Genomic DNA, 19,147 nt, shown 5'->3' on the forward strand with positions numbered 1-19,147 from the left:
ACTTGAAGCCTTGCATCAGACTGTGTTGTGTCTGTTTGAGTTGGTGTTAGGGTTAGGGTTAGGGTTGCTGTACTTGAAGCCTTGCATCAGACTGTGTTGTGTCTGCTTGAGTTGGTGTTAGGGTTGGGCTTAGGGTTAGGGTCAGGGTTGATGTTGGACAGAAAGTTTAGGCAGCAGTTTGGGTAGTTTTGGTGCATTTTTCACAGAGTGATCTTCATAAATTATATTGTTTAGATTTTTTATTTTTGTAATTACTGTATTACATAATTTTTCTTGCTTTATAATTTTATATAAATCTAATTTAATTTGTTTACCGTCCCAAACTTCTATATAAAACAGTAAATAAATAAATCAACAGAATAACTAATTGTACAATTGAGAAACTTCTATTCATAATTATGTATTTGATCTACTGTTCCCGTTCTATATTTGAAAAAAAGAAATACGACTGATTAGTACTTAATTCTTTTAGCCTGTCTGCACACGACATGACTTTTAAACCCAGGATAATTCCGGTTGCTCTTCTTTGTACTCTTTCTAGAGCAGCTATACCCTTTTTGTAACGAGGTGACCAGAACTGAACACAATATTTTAGATGCGGTCTTACTAATGCATTGTAAAATTTTAACATTACTTCCCTTGATTTAAATTCAACACTTCTCACAATATATCCAAGCATTTTGTTGGCCTTTTTATAGCTTCCCCACATTGTCTAGATGAAGACATTTCTGAGACAACAAACTTTTTTTTTCAGAGAGTCTCTTTTCAGAGACTTCAATTTCAGTATCTCCGTTATGATATTTATAATGCACATTTTTATTGCCTGCATGCAATACTTTACACTTTGTTCTATTAACTGTAATTTGCCATGTGTGCCCAGTTCTGAATGCTGTCTAGATCATTTTGAATGACCTTTGCTGCTGCAACAGTGTTTTCCACTCCTCCCATTTTTGTGTCATCTGCAAATTTAACAAGTTTGCTTACTATACCAGAATCTAAATCATTAATGTAGATTAGGAATAGCAGAGGACCTAATACTGATCCCTGTGGTACACCACTGGTTACCTCGCTCCATTTTGAGGTTTCTCCTCCAATTAATACTTTCTGTTTTCTACATGTTAACCACTCCCAATCTTTCTGGAAATCTAAATAAACCGTGTCATATGCTTTGCAATTATCCATTGTCGATGTTGCATCCTCAATAAAATCAAGGAGGTCAGTTAGACATGATCTCCCTTTCCTAAAACCATGCTGACTGTCTCCCAGGATATTGTTACCATATAGTTAATTTTCCATTTTGGATCTTATTATAGTTTACATACATTTACATATAATAGAAGTCAGGCTTATTGGTCTGTAGTTACCTGGTTCGGTTTTGTCTCCCTTTTTGTGGATCGGTATTATGTTTGCTATTTTCTAGTCTGTCGGTACAACCCCTGTGTCAAGAGACTGTTGCATGATCTTGGTTAGCGGTTTGTAAATAACTTCTTTCATTTCTTTGAGTACTATTGGGAGGATCTCATCTGGCCCAGGGGATTTGTTTATTTTAAGAGCTCCTAGTCCCTTTAACACTTCTGCCTCTGTTATACTAAACTTATTTAAAACTGGATAGGAACATGTCGGGCATGTTGTCCGTATCCTCCTTTGTAAAAACTTGTGAAAAGTAATAATTCTGTATATTTGCTATTTTTTTCTCTTAGTCTATGATTTTGCCATTTGTGTCTCAACACATTGGTCCCTTTTAAAACGCTCTATAAAGTGCCCTTTTTCACTGAATTTTTTTTTTAAATTGATCTATTAAACCATTTTGGCCATTTTGTTTTAGATTTAGATTTGTCTACTTTTGGGATGTAATTGTTTTGCGCCTCTAGTACTATATTTTTTAAAAACAGCCATCCTTTTTCTGTGGATGTTTTCTCTATTTTACTCCAATCTACTTCTGTTAGTCTCTGTTTCATTCCTTCATAGTTTGCCCTTTTAAAATTGTAAACCTCAGCTCTAGTGGTTACTTTTTCGTTACTATCTCCTATCCCATCACAACACACATAATTGTAAAGGATCTCATTTTATTACTGCATTGTTCTAATAAAAATGTATTTGCACTGGGCAGTGGAGGTTATTTTGGGTAGAAATGTCATCGCAGCACCTCTGTTGCTAACCTCCTAATGGAGTCTGGCTCAGGAGAGTGATTATGTGCCAGATGACTGACAGTGAATATGACTAGAGTGACACTTTCTCCAGTGAGGAAGTCAGTGGTCAGGAAGAAGCCTCTGGAAACTGAGTCTCAGCCCCAGCCTGGACTAAGTACAGTTGGTGTGCCTGGACAGAGGGGGGTAGATTTCTACCACTGGACCCCCCCCCCCCCCCCCCGCGCCAACATCATCCAGCCTCAAATACCCCTTTTTCTGGCACACGGCAGCACTGTGAACCCGACTGGGTTTACCTCAATTCACTTTTTCCAGTTGTTTATCACTGATGAATTTTTGGAACATTTGGTAAACCAAACCAAACTGTATACTCAGCAATATCTAGCACAGCTGGGATCATGCCAGCACTGAGGTGCTGTGAGGAGCTGCTGGCAGTTAAAAACACTGACAAAAAAAGACGTGCACCTCCTCACCACCATCCACAATGAGGCTACTGTAGCAGTTCCTGTGCGAGGTGAGGACACGCACACAAACAAGCCAAAGTGTGTCCTGGACTATAAGAAATACATGGGAGGCGTGGATAGGTCAGCCCAGATGCTGGAGCTGTACAATGCTGCAAGGAAGCCCATGGCATGGTATAAGCAGCTTGGCATGTACATGGCCCACATTTCTTTAGACGATGCCCATGTAGTGTCCCTAAGTACGGCACCAGAGTATCATCTCACATTTCTGCATTTTCAGACCTCTGTGATCTCCAGCCTTGTGTTTGGTACACAAGAAATACCAGAGACTGAAAGATCAGAAACAGCGGCAATGCTTAGCAAATGGCATTTTATTTGAATGCAGCTGTGTGTGTTTCTGCAAGGGCATACTGAGAGATGCATGGTTCTACTGTCCACACTGTCCCTCTCAGCCAGGCCTGTTTTAAAAGTATTGGAAGGACTAACTAAACCCCAGAACAAAACGCAAGGACACGTGCTGTACCAGTGGTAATGTAACCAAAGGCAGTAAAAAAGCTTTTATGTCATGCGACAGCATTACATGGGGCTCCAGAAGGATTATGGGTAACACATCATTGAAAGGAGGTGTTATGTTACCTATTCCCAAAATTTAGTTTGTGCAGATTCAAAACATGTATACTTATGCCAGGGTACCTCATTCTATGATGCTGTACTGGCCACATGATATTGGGGTGTGTGATATACACCATGGGCTGCATATTTCCATGTGGAAAAGTGACATTCATTATATGATGAAAATACACAGACATGCATTATAACTCTCTAATGATTAAATCAACCAAATAGCATTGCTATGCATGACCATGACAACTACGAAAAGAGGATGCGTAACATCTCTAATTAAAATAGCAAATATAACGCTCATTATCATTTTTATATCTGCATGTAAATGCCAGAGTGATCCTTGCTTGGAGCCATCCAGTCCTTTCATAACCACTCCCCCTGTAGCCCTGCTCAATCAGGGTCCTGGAATGCATTATTCATCAGAGTGGATCTAAACACAGACCCAGTCATTTCAGAAAGGCTCAATCAAAATGAGAGTAACACCGGTATTGTAATCCTGCCATTAGCATACAATGCTGCGTTTAGCAGTAAATCTGCATTTAACAAAATGCACCGCAGACATGTCTAAATCCTACTTTCAAATACGTGAAGTGTAATATCCGTTTTATAACCAGAATCTGATCCTCTCAATAACTTCTGCTACACCATGTTAATGTGAAGCTTCAGGAGAACTGGATTAGTGGTTCTCCAGGTATATGCAATGATGAAGTGTCACATACAGATGGACGACTGTACAAACAGACACACAATAAATCTGCAGAATCTGATCCTCTCAATAACTTCTGCTACACCATGTTAATGTGAAGCTTCAGGAGAACTGGATTAGTGGTTCTCCAGGTATATGCAATGATGAAGTGTCACATACAGATGGACGACTGTACGAACAGACACACAATAAATATGCAGAATCTGATCCTCTCAATAACTTCTGCTACACCATGTTAATGCCTGCTTTTCTGTCAATTAGATAAGCCTATTCCTATGTGTTCTTTGAGATCAGAAAATGCAGAACTCTTCATTGTTCCAAACAATCATCTTAAATCAGCTGGAGCCGGAGCTTTGTGCTGCCGTGCTCCTCGGGTGTGGAACTCTATTCTGCTTGACATTGGGCAGGCTGAAACACTGGATCATTTTAAGTCTAAACTGAAAACACACTGTTTTGAATGTACTTTTCTATAATTGGTTGTAGCTGGAGTGTATTGTACATGTGAGCTCCCTTGTTTTGTTAGTTATTCACGTTGTACAGCACTCTAGGATGCTGTGTGACTGTACATACACACAGGTATGTACGACCACCTCCACTGGAACCCCTTTGCAGACGGCTTCATCTCCAGTATGGATAGCAATGCACTGGGTCCACTGGAAAGCCTCCACTGGAACCCCTTTGCAGACGGCTTCATCTCCAGTATGGATAGCAATGCACTGGGTCCACTGGAAAGCCTCCACTGGAACCCCTTTGCAGACGGCTTCATCTCCAGTATGGATAGCAATGCACTGGGGTCCACTGGAAAGCCTCCACTGGAACCCCTTTGCAGACGGCTTCATCTCCAGTATAGATAGCAATGCACTGGGTCCACTGGAAAGCCTCCACTGGAACCCCTTTGCAGACGGCTTCATCTCCAGTATGGATAGCAATGCACTGGGTCCCACTGGAAAGCCTCCACTGGAACCCCTTTGCAGACGGCTTCATCTCCAGTATGGATAGCAATGCACTGGGTCCACTGGAAAGCCTCCACTGGAACCCCTTTGCAGACGGCTTCATCTCCAGTATGGATAGCAATGCACTGGGTCCACTGGAAAGCCTCCACTGGAACCCCTTTGCAGATGGCTTCATCTCCAGTATGGATAGCAATGCACTGGGTCCCACTGGAAAGCCTCCACTGGAACCCCTTTGCAGACGGCTTCATCTCCAGTATGGATAGCAATGCACTGGGTCCACTGGAAAGCCTCCACTGGAACCCCTTTGCAGATGGCTTCATCTCCAGTATGGATAGCAATGCACTGGGTCCCACTGGAAAGCCTCCACTGGAACCCCTTTGCAGACGGCTTCATCTCCAGTATGGATAGCAATGCACTGGGTCCACTGGAAAGCCTCCACTGGAACCCCTTTGCAGATGGCTTCATCTCCAGTATGGATAGCAATGCACTGGGTCCCACTGGAAAGCCTCCACTGGAACCCCTTTGCAGACGGCTTCATCTCCAGTATGGATAGCAATGCACTGGGTCCACTGGAAAGCAAGCTCCACGATGCACAGCAGGCATTCCCCAGCCGCTTGTGCTTTTCACCTCCGGAGGCTCCAGGCTGTGAAGCTGGCTTGCTCACAAGTAAAATGAGTTTTTAGTTTTCAACCAAGCCCCCAGTGGGCATTAGTCCTCATCTACTCATGTATGTACTGTAGAAAACCATGCTGGTAATACCAAGAGAAGCCACTGTGGCAACTACACCAATCAGTCATCCCGATTACCCTGAAGAGGTTGAATCAAACAGAATGATTTCAGAAATGTAGCCTGTGCTGCACTTTCCCTCACTATATCTGTACAGTAAAGTCACCACCGCTTAGAACAGGTGCACTTGTGTTAATGTGATTCGCCTGCAGCAAGCGATGCAGGGTATAAACACCCACACAATAACCTGATATTCAGAATGTCCCCCCATCACCAGTAATCAAAACAAACAAGCATGTGTGCGGTTACATCTTTATTAAGATACTCATTACAATAATAAAAACAGATGTATTAAAACCTACGAATGTAATAACAAGTACTGCAAGTGCAGAAGCGTACAGTACACAGCGAAGAACTCGGATACACATCTGGACACACTTTTTTTGCAAGTATGGACTACAATCTTTCAGCATTTTCTTAAAAATCCCAGTTTGGCTCTGTATCTGGATGCTTCTCCATAGCACGCTGCAGTGTCACAAGCGCAGCACGCACGCTTACGTCATCGGTGTCCGTTTCAGGCAGAGCGTCCTGGTCGTCAAGGTGACACAGCTGAGAGTTCTTCCTCTGACATCCCCTCTGGTGGGGTCAGATTTTCAGTTTCGGTTGTATTTTCATCAGCACTCTCCTCCTCAACTACAGAAACCGCAGCGTTTTTGAAGCAACGTTGCATTGTTTGCTGACTGACAAGCATGCTTTAGCAAGCGCACAGCATCTAACAGAGACATCTGATTTACACTGAATTAACGTGCTGATGCGTAACGGCAGTGTATCACACAACACTGCCCAGTACACTGTATGTGCATGGCGGAGAAATGGATGGAATGATTTTGTTTGCTACAAGTATTGTAACGGTCACCCTACACAGTTGAGAAGCAACTGTACTGTCCTCCCTTAGGAGATACTACTGGCCCAATAATTAAAACTAAATAAGTCAGTAAGGGTGACTGACAGTAAAACAGGGTCGTCACAATGCGTCAATTTAACTAAACAAACACTGGTTTATTCCAAGGAACACAAAGCTTGACAAAAAATAAGACTAAACAATTACAGTAGAAAACAACTCAATTAGGGACTGAGTGACAAGGAAGAGAACATAGTGTAAACAAACCCAGGAAAACAGATTCTAAATGAAGATACACAGCAGAGCTTAAGAATATAACCACAACAATTTAACAATTACTGACACGGAGGATGATTAATATACAGAATGAATAAACAATGCAACACAAAATATAAATCAACAAAATAGTAATGAAGTCCCAAAAAGTAACAAAAGAAAAAAAACAACAATGATGACACAGTCAACAGAAAGAGCTCACCAAACCGGTATGGAAGTCCAGTTAATTACTTGGGAGGAATGTGAACAATGATGTAGAGGTCTTCAGGAGATGAAAAACATTGAGAGCGATGAAATGGATGTTTGATGAAAACTGCGGTTGCAAAGAGTCCAGAACAGATGCACAAAAACCTACAACCACACACTCCAGCAAAAAACACAAAAGAAACTACCCCACCTAATTAAGCAAAAAACGGCAACTAGACAATAAACTAAAGCAGCAGACAAAAAGAAAAACAAAGGCTAAAGAATAATATCTAGCTAACAGTATAAAGATTAGGTTTCAAAAGGTAGACAGACTCTCACCAAGGTGCTAGCTACAGGAAAAAAACACACCCTGAACCCCCCACAATCAGAGAAATAAGAGACAGGTGAAGATTGACTGTGTGAGAGGATTGGTGGATGAAATTTTGAATGGACCAATGGGGTGAAAGAAAGAAAGAAATGGACACTGGGAAATGTAGTTTTTATAGGTTGGCCTGGCCAGGCTACTGCCTTTACTTAAAGAGACAGGTGAGTGAAAATTACACCCACATATGTAGCAACAGTGCTACAGTATTTACAGGATTCTGCCAAGTATTTACAGGATTTTGCCCCCCCCCAAAACCAACGTTTAGCTGAAAGTAATAGTTTCACCAATAATTTCCGTTTTTTAATAACCATGTGCAAATAATGCCTGAGGGGAAATATTGCGGCTCACATGAAAAAAAGTGCCTAGAAGTGGTTTTGTGTTTAATGATTCAGACAATTGCTTGCATCATCGATGATGAAGGATCAGATGATACAGACTGATTGACTACACATTCCTGCCACGCTGCAATCTATATTTTAGATTTTTTTTTTTTTGACACTGCAAGAGCTTGTAACTCAGGCATTTTCTTGTACTGAACATTTAACTGCTACTAGGGCAGCAGTGTGGAGTAGTGGTTAGGGCTCTGGACTCTTGACCAGAAGGTCGTGGGTTCAATCCCAGGTGGGGGACACTGCTGCTGTACCCTTGAGCAAGTTACTTTACCTAGATTGCTCCAGTAAAAACCCAACTGTATAAATGGGTAATTGTATGTAAATAATAATGTGATATCTTGTAACAATTGTAAGTCGCCCTGGATAAGGGCGTCTGTTAAGAAATAATAATAATAATAATAATAATACTGTGCTACTTTGGATGTTAATTTATTGTTACATGTTGTTTTTTCACACTGGACACTGCAATTTCTTACAGAGATTATATAAAGCTCTTTATTTTAGTGTTTATATATTTAAATGTAGCAACTTTTATTCTAGTGTTTTTCATCTACAAATGTGTTTTTTCATGACATGCTTTTGCACGACACACTGTAGCTTTAAAGTTGAATGTTTGTTTTGTGAAAATATTTGAAATGACAAAACAGTGGACTTACTGCAGCAGCTTTCACCAGTCAATAAATATGTTAACTACACTTCTTCATTCTTAATGACTGTGTGCTGTGCCTTACCTTTGAATTTTAAGCATGCCAAACTGTAAATGTAATCTACCTACCTAATGTTAAAAATACTCCCTCTGCCCGAGTCACACGGCTGCTCCAGCACACAGCGCAGCTCCACACGAACACACAGCTGCTCCAGCACACAGCATCACACAGCACAGCTCCACACAAACACACAGCTGCTCCAGCACACAGCTCAGCATCACACAACACAGCTCCACACAAACACACAGCTGCTCCAGCACACAGCACAGCATCACACAGCACAGCTCCACATGAACACACAGCTGCTCCAGCACACAGCATCACACAGCACAGCTCCACACAAACACACAGCTGCTCCAGCACACAGCACAGCATCACACAACACAGCTCCACACAAACACACAGCTGCTCCAGCACACAGCATCACACAGCACAGCTCCACACAAACACACAGCTGCTCCAGCACACAGCACAGCATCACACAGCACAGCTCCACACAAACACACAGCTGCTCCAGCACACAGCACAGCATCACACAGCACAGCTCCACACAAACACACAGCTGCTCCAGCACACAGCTCAGCATCACACAACACACAGCTGCTCCAGCACACAGCACAGCATCACACAACACAGCTCCACATGAACACACAGCTGCTCCAGCACACAGCATCACACAGCACAGTTCCACACAAACACACAGCTGCTCCAGCACACAGCTCAGCATCACACAACACAGCTCCACACAAACACACAGCTGCTCCAGCACACAGCTCAGCATCACACAGCACAGCTCCACACAAACACACAGCTGCTCCAGCACACAGCTCAGCATCACACAACACAGCTCCACACGAACACACAGCTGCTCCAGCACACAGCATCACACAGCACAGCTCCACATGAACACACAGCTGCTCCAGCACACAGCACAGCATCACACAACACACAGCTGCTCCAGCACACAGCACAGCATCACACAACACAGCTCCACACAAACACACAGCTGCTCCAGCACACAGCACAGCATCACACAGCACAGCTCCACACAAACACACAGCTGCTCCAGCACAGCTCCACACGAACACACAGCTGCTCCAGCACACAGCACAGCATCACACAGCACAGCTCCATGCGAACAGCTGCTCCAGCACACAGCACAGCATCACACAAAACAGCTCCACACAAACACACAGCTGCTCCAGCACACAGCACAGCACCACACAAACACACAGCTGCTCCAGCACACAGCACAGCATCACACGGCACAGCTCCACACGAACACACGGCTGCTCCAGCACACAGCACAGCTCCACACGAACACACAGCTGCTCCAGCACACAGCACAGCATCACACAGCACAGCTCCACATGAACACACAGCTGCTCCAGCACACAGCACAGCATCACACAACACAGCTGCTCCAGCACACAGTACAGCATCACACAGCACAGCTTCACACGAACACACAGCTGCTCCAGCACACAGCACAGCATCACACAGCACAGCTCCACACAAACACACAGCTGCTCCAGCACACAGCACAGCATCACACAACACAGCTCCACACAAACACACAGCTGCTCCAGCACACAGCACAGCATCACACAACACAGCTGCTCCAGCACACAGCACAGCATCACACAACACAGCTCCACACAAACACACAGCTGCTCCAGCACACAGCACAGCATCACACAGCACAGCTCCACATGAACACACAGCTGCTCCAGCACACAGCACAGCATCACACAACACAGCTGCTCCAGCACACAGCACAGCATCACACAGCACAGCTCCACACGAACACACAGCTGCTCCAGCACACAGCACAGCATCACACAGCACAGCTCCACACGAACACACAGCTGCTCCAGCACAGCTTCACACAGCACAGCTCCACATGAACGCACAGCTGCTCCAGCACACAGCACAGCTCCACACGAACACACAGCTGCTCCAGCACAGCTTCACACAGCACAGCTCCACATGAACACACAGCTGCTCCAGCACACAGCACAGCTCCACGCGAACAGCTGCTCCAGCACACAGCCCAGCTCCACACGAACACACAGCTGCTCCAGCACACAGCACAGCATCACACGAACACAGCTGCTCCAGCACACAACACAGCATCACACGAACACACAGCTGCTCCAGCACACAGCACTGTACGACACGCACTCTCATGCTTGCAATGCACACCCTTTGTACAAGCTGAGGCAATGACGTTGGACACAGGCATGGACCCATTCTTACTGATCTTCTCTGGAGTCGCTTCCAACTCCCATTGTAAAAACACAACACAGACATATAATACTGTTCTTCAGGTACAGACATGTGAATTACAGCTCCAATTGTAAAAACACAACACAAATATATAATACTGTTCCTTCTGGTGTTAAAAAGGGTCCTCAGCAGCTTTTAACACAATTGGATTAACTGTTCTCCTGATGCAGTATATCATATACAGAGGCTTTTTAACATTATTATTATTATTATTATTATTATTATTTATTTCTTAGCAGACGCCCTTATCCAGGGCGACTTACAATTGTTACAAGATATCACATTATACATTATTTCACATTATACAGATATCACATTATTTTACATACAATTACCCATTTATACAGTTGGGTTTTTACTGGAGCAATCTAGGTAAAGTACCTTGCTCAAGGGTACAACAGCAGTGTCCCTCACTGGGGATTGAACCCACAACCCTCCGGTCAAGAGTCCAGAGCCCTAACCACTACTCCACACTGCTGCCCTAAGGTAATCGATGTGTCTCTGTGCTAGGATTTATTTTGACACAGCAATCAGCTCAAGTAAAAACTCATATCTGTGTGTCTTTATGAATCTCGTCAGTTGAACAATGCTGGCAGTCATAATCCTCATCAATCATGAAAACCATCATATTGCTGATAGGTGAACAGCTCAAAACCTAGTAATACTCCAGCTTGATAGAAACACTGTTCACTTTCCACTATTCATTTGAATATTAAGGACAGGCAGGAGGTCAAGGGTCTTCAGGAACAAAGTCCTGAAGACCCTTGTGTCGGGGAGCTCCGCCCCTATCTATATGTGTGCACTCTATTATCATTTATTCTATTATCATTTAATCTATTATCATTTAATCTATTATCATTTAATCTATTATCATTTATTCGATTATCATTTATTCGATTATCATTTATTCGATTATCATTTAATCTATTATCATTTAATCTATTATCATTTATTCTATTATCATTTATTCTATTATCATTTATTCTATTATCATTTATTCTATTATCATTTAATATATTATCATTTAATCTATTATCATTTAATCTATTATCATTTAATCTATTATCATTTATTCTATTATCATTTAATCTATTATCATTTAATCTATTATTTATTCTATTACACCGTGTAACAATTATTATTATTTTTTTTTTGGTTCCTGGGTAGTAAGTGTTATTTCCTAATTGCTTATGCCTCAAAAGTATAGAAAATGGCTATTATTCCCCATAAACTTTGCTTTTGTGACCAGGACAGTGATATTTTGAAATTTACCTATTTTCCAGAACATTCCAGATAGATTCAATGCTGAGTAAACTTGGAGTAACTTCTAGAACTTTCTAGAACTTTCCAGTAATATAAATAGTAGTATAAATACAGGGGCCTTAAGCCCACCAGTTTAGTTTAGTTCCAGCTGCCTAAATGGATACATATCTGCATTTTTCTGAGATGGCATCAAGGTCATAGGAGACTTCAAAATGGTGGCATTCCTGATGGGTCTCCAAGGCGGTTTTACCAAGTTTCCCTGCTATCTTTGCCTTTGGGACAGCACGGACACCAAGGCGCACTACCCCAGGCGGGACTGGCCACAGCGGACCGAGTTCTCTGTGGGGAGGAACAACGTCAAGTGGGAGCCACTGGTGGACCTCCAAAAGGTGCTGATGCCACCACTGCACATCAAATTGGGCCTTATGAAACAATTTGTCAGAGCTCTAGATAAGGAGTCGGCAGCCTTCAAGTACCTTCAAGACTTCTTCCCTAAGCTGTCTGAGGCAAAGGTCAAAGCCGGTGTCTTCGTCGGACCACAGATAAAGAAGATCCTGGAATGCAATGAATTCCCCAAGAAGCTCACTAGTAAGGAGAAAGCGGCTTGGAACAGCTTTGTCGCAGTGGTTCGGGGCTTCCTGGGCAATCACAAGGCCGAAAACTATGTGGAGCTGGTTGAGACTCTGGTGAAGAACTACGGCACAATGGGCTGTAGGATGTCCCTCAAAGTCCCTATCCTTGATGCTCATCTTGATAAATTCAAGGAGAACATGGGAGCGTACTCGGAGGAGCAAGGCGAGCGCTTCCACCAGGATATACTGGACTTTGAATGCTGCTACCAAGGACAGTATAATGAGAACATGATGGGAGACTACATTTGGGGGCTGATTCGTGAAAGTGATTTACAGTATAATCATAAATCTCGAAAAACTACTCACTTCTAAATCTTTTGTAGTCATTTTTGTATTACTTTAGTATAAATACATGTTAATTTGGATTCATATGTTGTTTTCTTCTGACTTTATGTGAACGAAAAGACACAAATTCGTCCGTTTTCTCATTGGAAATAGGTCAATTTCAAAATATCACTGTCCTGGTCACAAAAGCAAAGTTTGTGGGGAATAATAGCCATTTTCTATACTTTTGAGGCATAAGCATTTAGGAAATAACACTTACTACCCAGGAACAAAAAATGTGTTACATAGTGTTATCATTTAATCTATTATCATTTATTGTATTATATAGGACGGTGGAAAGCCTGCATTATCTGTGGTGCGGACGAAAATCCGCCGCCATTATTGTTATTGTTGTGTGTTGTGTACCTCTTGTGAGAACACGTGGCTGATCAGCTAACTGATTACTGAATTAACTGACAGCCACATGGATTTATTAGACTTGTGCAGACTATGGCCGAGGGGTTAATAAGATAATTAATAGCCAGTTAATCCCTCGGCCATAATATAAAAGACCTGCAGCTTTGACTGCACGGGGAGAGAGGGTCCAGAGTGGAGAACAGGAGAGACGGGAGAAAACAGAAACGAAACAAAAAAAAAAGACAAACACAATTGTTACTCGTGCTGGAACTGCCAGCACGGTACTTGTTAGAATTATTATTTGTCTGTTTGTTTTGGCCCTCGAGCCTTTTTGTCTGTGTTTTTGTTTAAAAGCTTTTTGTTTGTTTATTAATAAATGGGCTGCTGCGCTTCCATTCCCCAGCTCTATTGTCTGTGTACTTCTTGGCCTGACGTCATCACCCAAGCTATCCTGTCACAATCCTGTATATTATATAATGCTAGTGAGACACACGTACAGATGTGCGCCTGCCTCCACTGTATCATCAGGGAGGAAGGTCCTCAGTCATCATGCAAGACTCAAGGTCAGTGACACAGTGTTTCATTCCCAAATCACACATTCATACAAAACGTCCATTTTCATGAGCGCTCTTTCAGATGAAATACTACACAGGAGTAAGAGAACATACATATTTTAAACCAATTCCATTCTACCTTTAAGACTATATAAAGGACGTAAAAAAATGTCACTTATTTTCTTAACTTTAATGTGCAAGTTTTATAACCTTCTGAAAAAAAAGATGTTATTGATTCAGAGAAAGGAGCTTTGGGAATCTAGCCCTACTTTTACACAGACGAGAGCATGGCAGCCAAGGTTAAGACCTCGAGACGAGAGTTTTGTGGGATTACAAAGGAGCGCTGCCATTACTGTTGCCATGGGAATGGATTTGAGAGGCAGGCTTTTCTACAGCGAGAGTCAGAGTAAGAAAAATGTCATATAAATGTTCCTACTGCAGAAAAACCTGCTTCTCTGTGAAAGGAATTAATTGAATCTGCTGAAAGTGGGTCCCAGAGGGATAGCTCTTTTAGAAGCTAAATCCAAGCTTTCTGTCTCACTGTGAAACACAAGAGTTACCTGCTGGAGGAGGAGGAGGCTCAAACAGTAAGAAGCAGAGTTCAGGATATGATCTGCTGGAGGAGGAGCTCATACAGTAAGAAGCACAGTTCAGGATATGATCTGCTGGAGGAGGAGGAGCTCATACAGTAAGAAGCACAGTTCAGGATATGATCTGCTGGAGGAGGAGGAGGAGCTCATACAGTAAGAAGGAGAGTTCAGGATATGATCTGCTGGAGGAGGAGGAGGCTCAAACAGTAAGAAGCAGAGTTCAGGATATGATCTGCTGGAGGAGGAGCTCATACAGTAAGAAGCAGAGTTCAGGATATGATCTGCTGGAGGAGGAGGAGGCTCAAACAGTAAGAAGCAGAGTTCAGGATATGATCTGCTGGAGGAGGAGGAGCTCATACAGTAAGAAGCAGAGTTCAGGATATGATCTGCTGGAGGAGGAGGAGGAGCTCATACAGTAAGAAGCAGAGTTCAGGATATGATCTGCTGGAGGAGGAGCTCATACAGTAAGAAGCAGAGTTCAGGATATGATCTGCTGGAGGAGGAGGAGCTCATACAGTAAGAAGCAGAGTTCAGGATATGATCTGCTGGAGGAGGAGCTCATACAGTAAGAAGCAGAGTTCAGGATATGATCTGCTGGAGGAGGAGGAGCTCATACAGTAAGAAGCAGAGTTCAGGATATGATCTGCTGGAGGAGGAGCTCAAACAGTAAGAAGCAGAGTTCAGGATATGATCTGCTGGAGGAGGAGGAGCTCAAACAGTAAGAAGCAGAGTTCAGGATATGATCTGCTGGAGGAGGAGGAGCTCATACAGTAAGAAGCAGAGTTCAGGATATGATCTGCTGGAGGAGGAGGCTCATACAGTAAGAAGCAGAGTTCAGGATATGATCTGCTGGAGGAGGAGGAGGCTCATACAGTACGAAGCAGAGTTCAGGATATGATCTGCTGGAGGAGGAGGAGGCTCATACAGTACGAAGCAGAGTTCAGGATATGATCTGCTGGAGGAGGAGGAGGCTCATACAGTAAGAAGCAGAGTTCAGGATATGATCTGCTGGAGGAGGAGGAGCTCAAACAGTAAGGAGCAGAGTTCAGGATATGATCTGCTGGAGGAGGAGGAGCTCATACAGTAAGAAGCAGAGTTCAGGATATGATCTGCTGGAGGAGGAGGAGGAGCTCATACAGTAAGAAGGAGAGTTCAGGATATGATCTGCTGGAGGAGGAGGAGGAGCTCATACAGTAAGAAGCAGAGTTCAGGATATGATCTGCTGGAGGAGGAGGAGCTCATACAGTACGAAGCAGAGTTCAGGATATGATCTGCTGGAGGAGGAGGAGCTCACACAGTAAGAAGCAGAGTTCAGGATATGATCTGCTGGAGGAGGAGGAGGAGCTCATACAGTAAGAAGGAGAGTTCAGGATATGATCTGCTGGAGGAGGAGGAGGAGCTCATACAGTAAGAAGCAGAGTTCAGGATATGATCTGCTGGAGGAGGAGGAGCTCATACAGTAAGAAGCAGAGTTCAGGATATGATCTGCTGGAGGAGGAGGAGGAGCTCATACAGTAAGAAGCAGAGTTCAGGATATGATCTGCTGGAGGAGGAGGAGCTCATACAGTAAGAAGCAGAGTTCAGGATATGATCTGCTGGAGGAGGAGGAGCTCATACAGTACGAAGCAGAGTTCAGGATATGATCTGCTGGAGGAGGAGGAGCTCACACAGTAAGAAGCAGAGTTCAGGATATGATCTGCTGGAGGAGGAGGAGGAGCTCATACAGTAAGAAGGAGAGTTCAGGATATGATCTGCTGGAGGAGGAGGAGGAGCTCATACAGTAAGAAGCAGAGTTCAGGATATGATCTGCTGGAGGAGGAGGAGCTCATACAGTAAGAAGCAGAGTTCAGGATATGATCTGCTGGAGGAGGAGGAGGAGCTCATACAGTAAGAAGCAGAGTTCAGGATATGATCTGCTGGAGGAGGAGGAGGAGCTCATACAGTAAGAAGCAGAGTTCAGGATATGATCTGCTGGAGGAGGAGGAGGAGCTCATACAGTAAGAAGCAGAGTTCAGGATATGATCTGCTGGAGGAGGAGCTCATACAGTAAGAAGCAGAGTTCAGGATATGATCTGCTGGAGGAGGAGGCTCATACAGTAAGAAGCAGAGTTCAGGATATGATCTGCTGGAGGAGGAGGAGCTCATACAGTAAGAAGCAGAGTTCAGGATATGATCTGCTGGAGGAGGAGGAGGAGCTCATACAGTAAGAAGCAGAGTTCAGGATATGATCTGCTGGAGGAGGAGGAGCTCATACAGTAAGAAGCAGAGTTCAGGATATGATCTGCTGGAGGAGGAGGAGCTCATACAGTAAGAAGCACAGTTCAGGATATGATCTGCTGGAGGAGGAGGCTCATACAGTACGAAGCAGAGTTCAGGCTATGATCTGCTGGAGGAGGAGCTCATACAGTAAGAAGCAGAGTTCAGGATATGATCTGCTGGAGGAGGAGGAGCTCAAACAGTAAGAAGCAGAGTTCAGGATATGATCTGCTGGAGGAGGAGGAGGAGCTCATACAGTAAGAAGCAGAGTTCAGGATATGATCTGCTGGAGGAGGAGGCTCATACAGTAAGAAGCAGAGTTCAGGATATGATCTGCTGGAGGAGGAGGAGCTCATACAGTAAGAAGCAGAGTTCAGGATATGATCTGCTGGAGGAGGAGGAGCTCAAACAGTAAGAAGCAGAGTTCAGGATATGATCTGCTGGAGGAGGAGGAGGAGCTCATACAGTAAGAAGCAGAGTTCAGGATATGATCTGCTGGAGGAGGAGGCTCATACAGTAAGAAGCAGAGTTCAGGATATGATCTGCTGGAGGAGGAGGAGGCTCATACAGTACGAAGCAGAGTTCAGGATATGATCTGCTGGAGGAGGAGGAGCTCATACAGTAAGAAGCACAGTTCAGGATATGATCTGCTGGAGGAGGAGGAGGCTCATACAGTACGAAGCAGAGTTCAGGATATGATCTGCTGGAGGAGGAGGAGCTCATACAGTAAGAAGGAGAGTTCAGGATATGATCTGCTGGAGGAGGAGCTCATACAGTAAGAAGCAGAGTTCAGGATATGATCTGCTGGAGGAGGAGGAGCTCATACAGTAAGAAGCACAGTTCAGGATATGATCTGCTGGAGGAGGAGGAGCTCATACAGTAAGAAGCACAGTTCAGGATGTGATCTGCTGGAGGAGGAGCTCATACAGTAAGAAGCAGAGTTCAGGATATGATCACACACTGTCCAATGTAATCCCCAGATGCAGATGCACAGACCTTCTCCTTTGAATTATCTGAGGCATAATTCTCATCCCATCCTAGTGAAAAGGTGAAGCTTTTTTTTCATCTGGATCTGATCTGCCTGGAAGCAGTTTACAATGACTGACTCAGGGTTTCGAAATGGTAGAGTAGTTGCTGTTGTCAAACTACAAAAGCATGAAGTTTATGAAGTTGATCACTTTCAATCAATGGCAAGTACGATTTCAACCACACGTGAATAACTGACAAACATTGAGCTTCGATTGGACAGCTGTACCCATGTAAACCTCAGAATGTCACTTCAAAGGACATTTCAAATTGCAGAGCAGGATTTCTTAATGTGTGGTATTTATTATCCGGATCAGAAGAATAGCACAACAGCAAATATGGCAGCCATGCTAAGACAGAGGTCAAGGTTCCTGATGCATTCATCCAGCTGTATTATACACTGTGGAAATGTCCCACAGTGGACTGCATAAAAGCTGACTGAGTTTGCCTTTATTTACATGTCGAGAGCATTTAAAATGAATTGCTTTATTCAAGTCCAGGCTATTCCTTTGCCGACCGATGACGGGAGCTCCCAGGGGGCGGCGCTCAATTGGCGGAAGCGTCGCCCGGGGGGAGGGAGGGTTAGGTCGGCCAGGGTGTCCTCAGCTTACCGCGCACCAGCGACCCCTGTAGTCTGGCTGGGTGCCTGCGGGCTTGCCTGTAAGCTGCCCGAGAGCTGCGTTGTCCTCAGACGCTGTAGCTCTTGGGTGGCTGCATGGTGAGTCCTCAGTCCTCAGACTAAATTTATAAAAGAAAAAAAAAATGAATTGCTTTAACTCATAAAAAAGCAAAAGCCTGCATTGGGATGCATCCTCCAACTGTTCTGTGTTCCACAGCCTCAGTGTCAGATGTGCCCCATTTGCTTGTTACTCTACCTGGCACTAAGCACAAGGATGCATACTGTATTACTGTATTACACAGCCCAGACGGGTAGCTCAAGTTACACAGACAGTGCTTTCCAGAACAGTCTCTCTGTCCGTCCAGCTGGGTTTAAAGAAATCCTGGGGCCTGTGCATTTGATTCATAACACTTCTGAGTGCTGAACGGCAAACTAATGACAATCAAACAGCAGTGCTCTTAAAGAACAATAGCGATAGGCAGCTCCTTGTCATCTCAGCTTTGCTTTCCTCTGACTATCACTCAGCACACTGGGACACAATATGGGCCTGGTTTACTGCATGTCCTGTCTGCAACAGTGCAAAGTGTCCACCAGGAGAAATGTTAATGTTGTAAAACTATCAAGAAACAACATGGGGTTAAGTTAGAAGCAGTTCAATGGACGTTACGATAATGTGGCATTGATGTAAAGAGAACCACAATCCCATTCTCTGGCATGACTTCGATTCTGCTATTGTAAGCAAACTTGTTAAATTTGCAGATGACACAAAAATA

General features: G+C 43.8%; 1 protein-coding gene across 2 annotated transcripts in view; it reads right to left on the reverse strand.

Moving 5' to 3' along the window:
* The window catches only part of LOC117399657 (zinc finger and BTB domain-containing protein 47-like), a 45,142-nt gene that overhangs the window by 20,590 nt on the left and 5,405 nt on the right, over positions 1 to 19,147 (reverse strand). The window lies entirely within an intron of this gene.

The sequence above is a fragment of the Acipenser ruthenus genome, chromosome 4 (assembly GCF_902713425.1).
Source record: "Acipenser ruthenus chromosome 4, fAciRut3.2 maternal haplotype, whole genome shotgun sequence".
Taxonomy (NCBI): Eukaryota; Metazoa; Chordata; class Actinopteri; order Acipenseriformes; family Acipenseridae; genus Acipenser; species Acipenser ruthenus.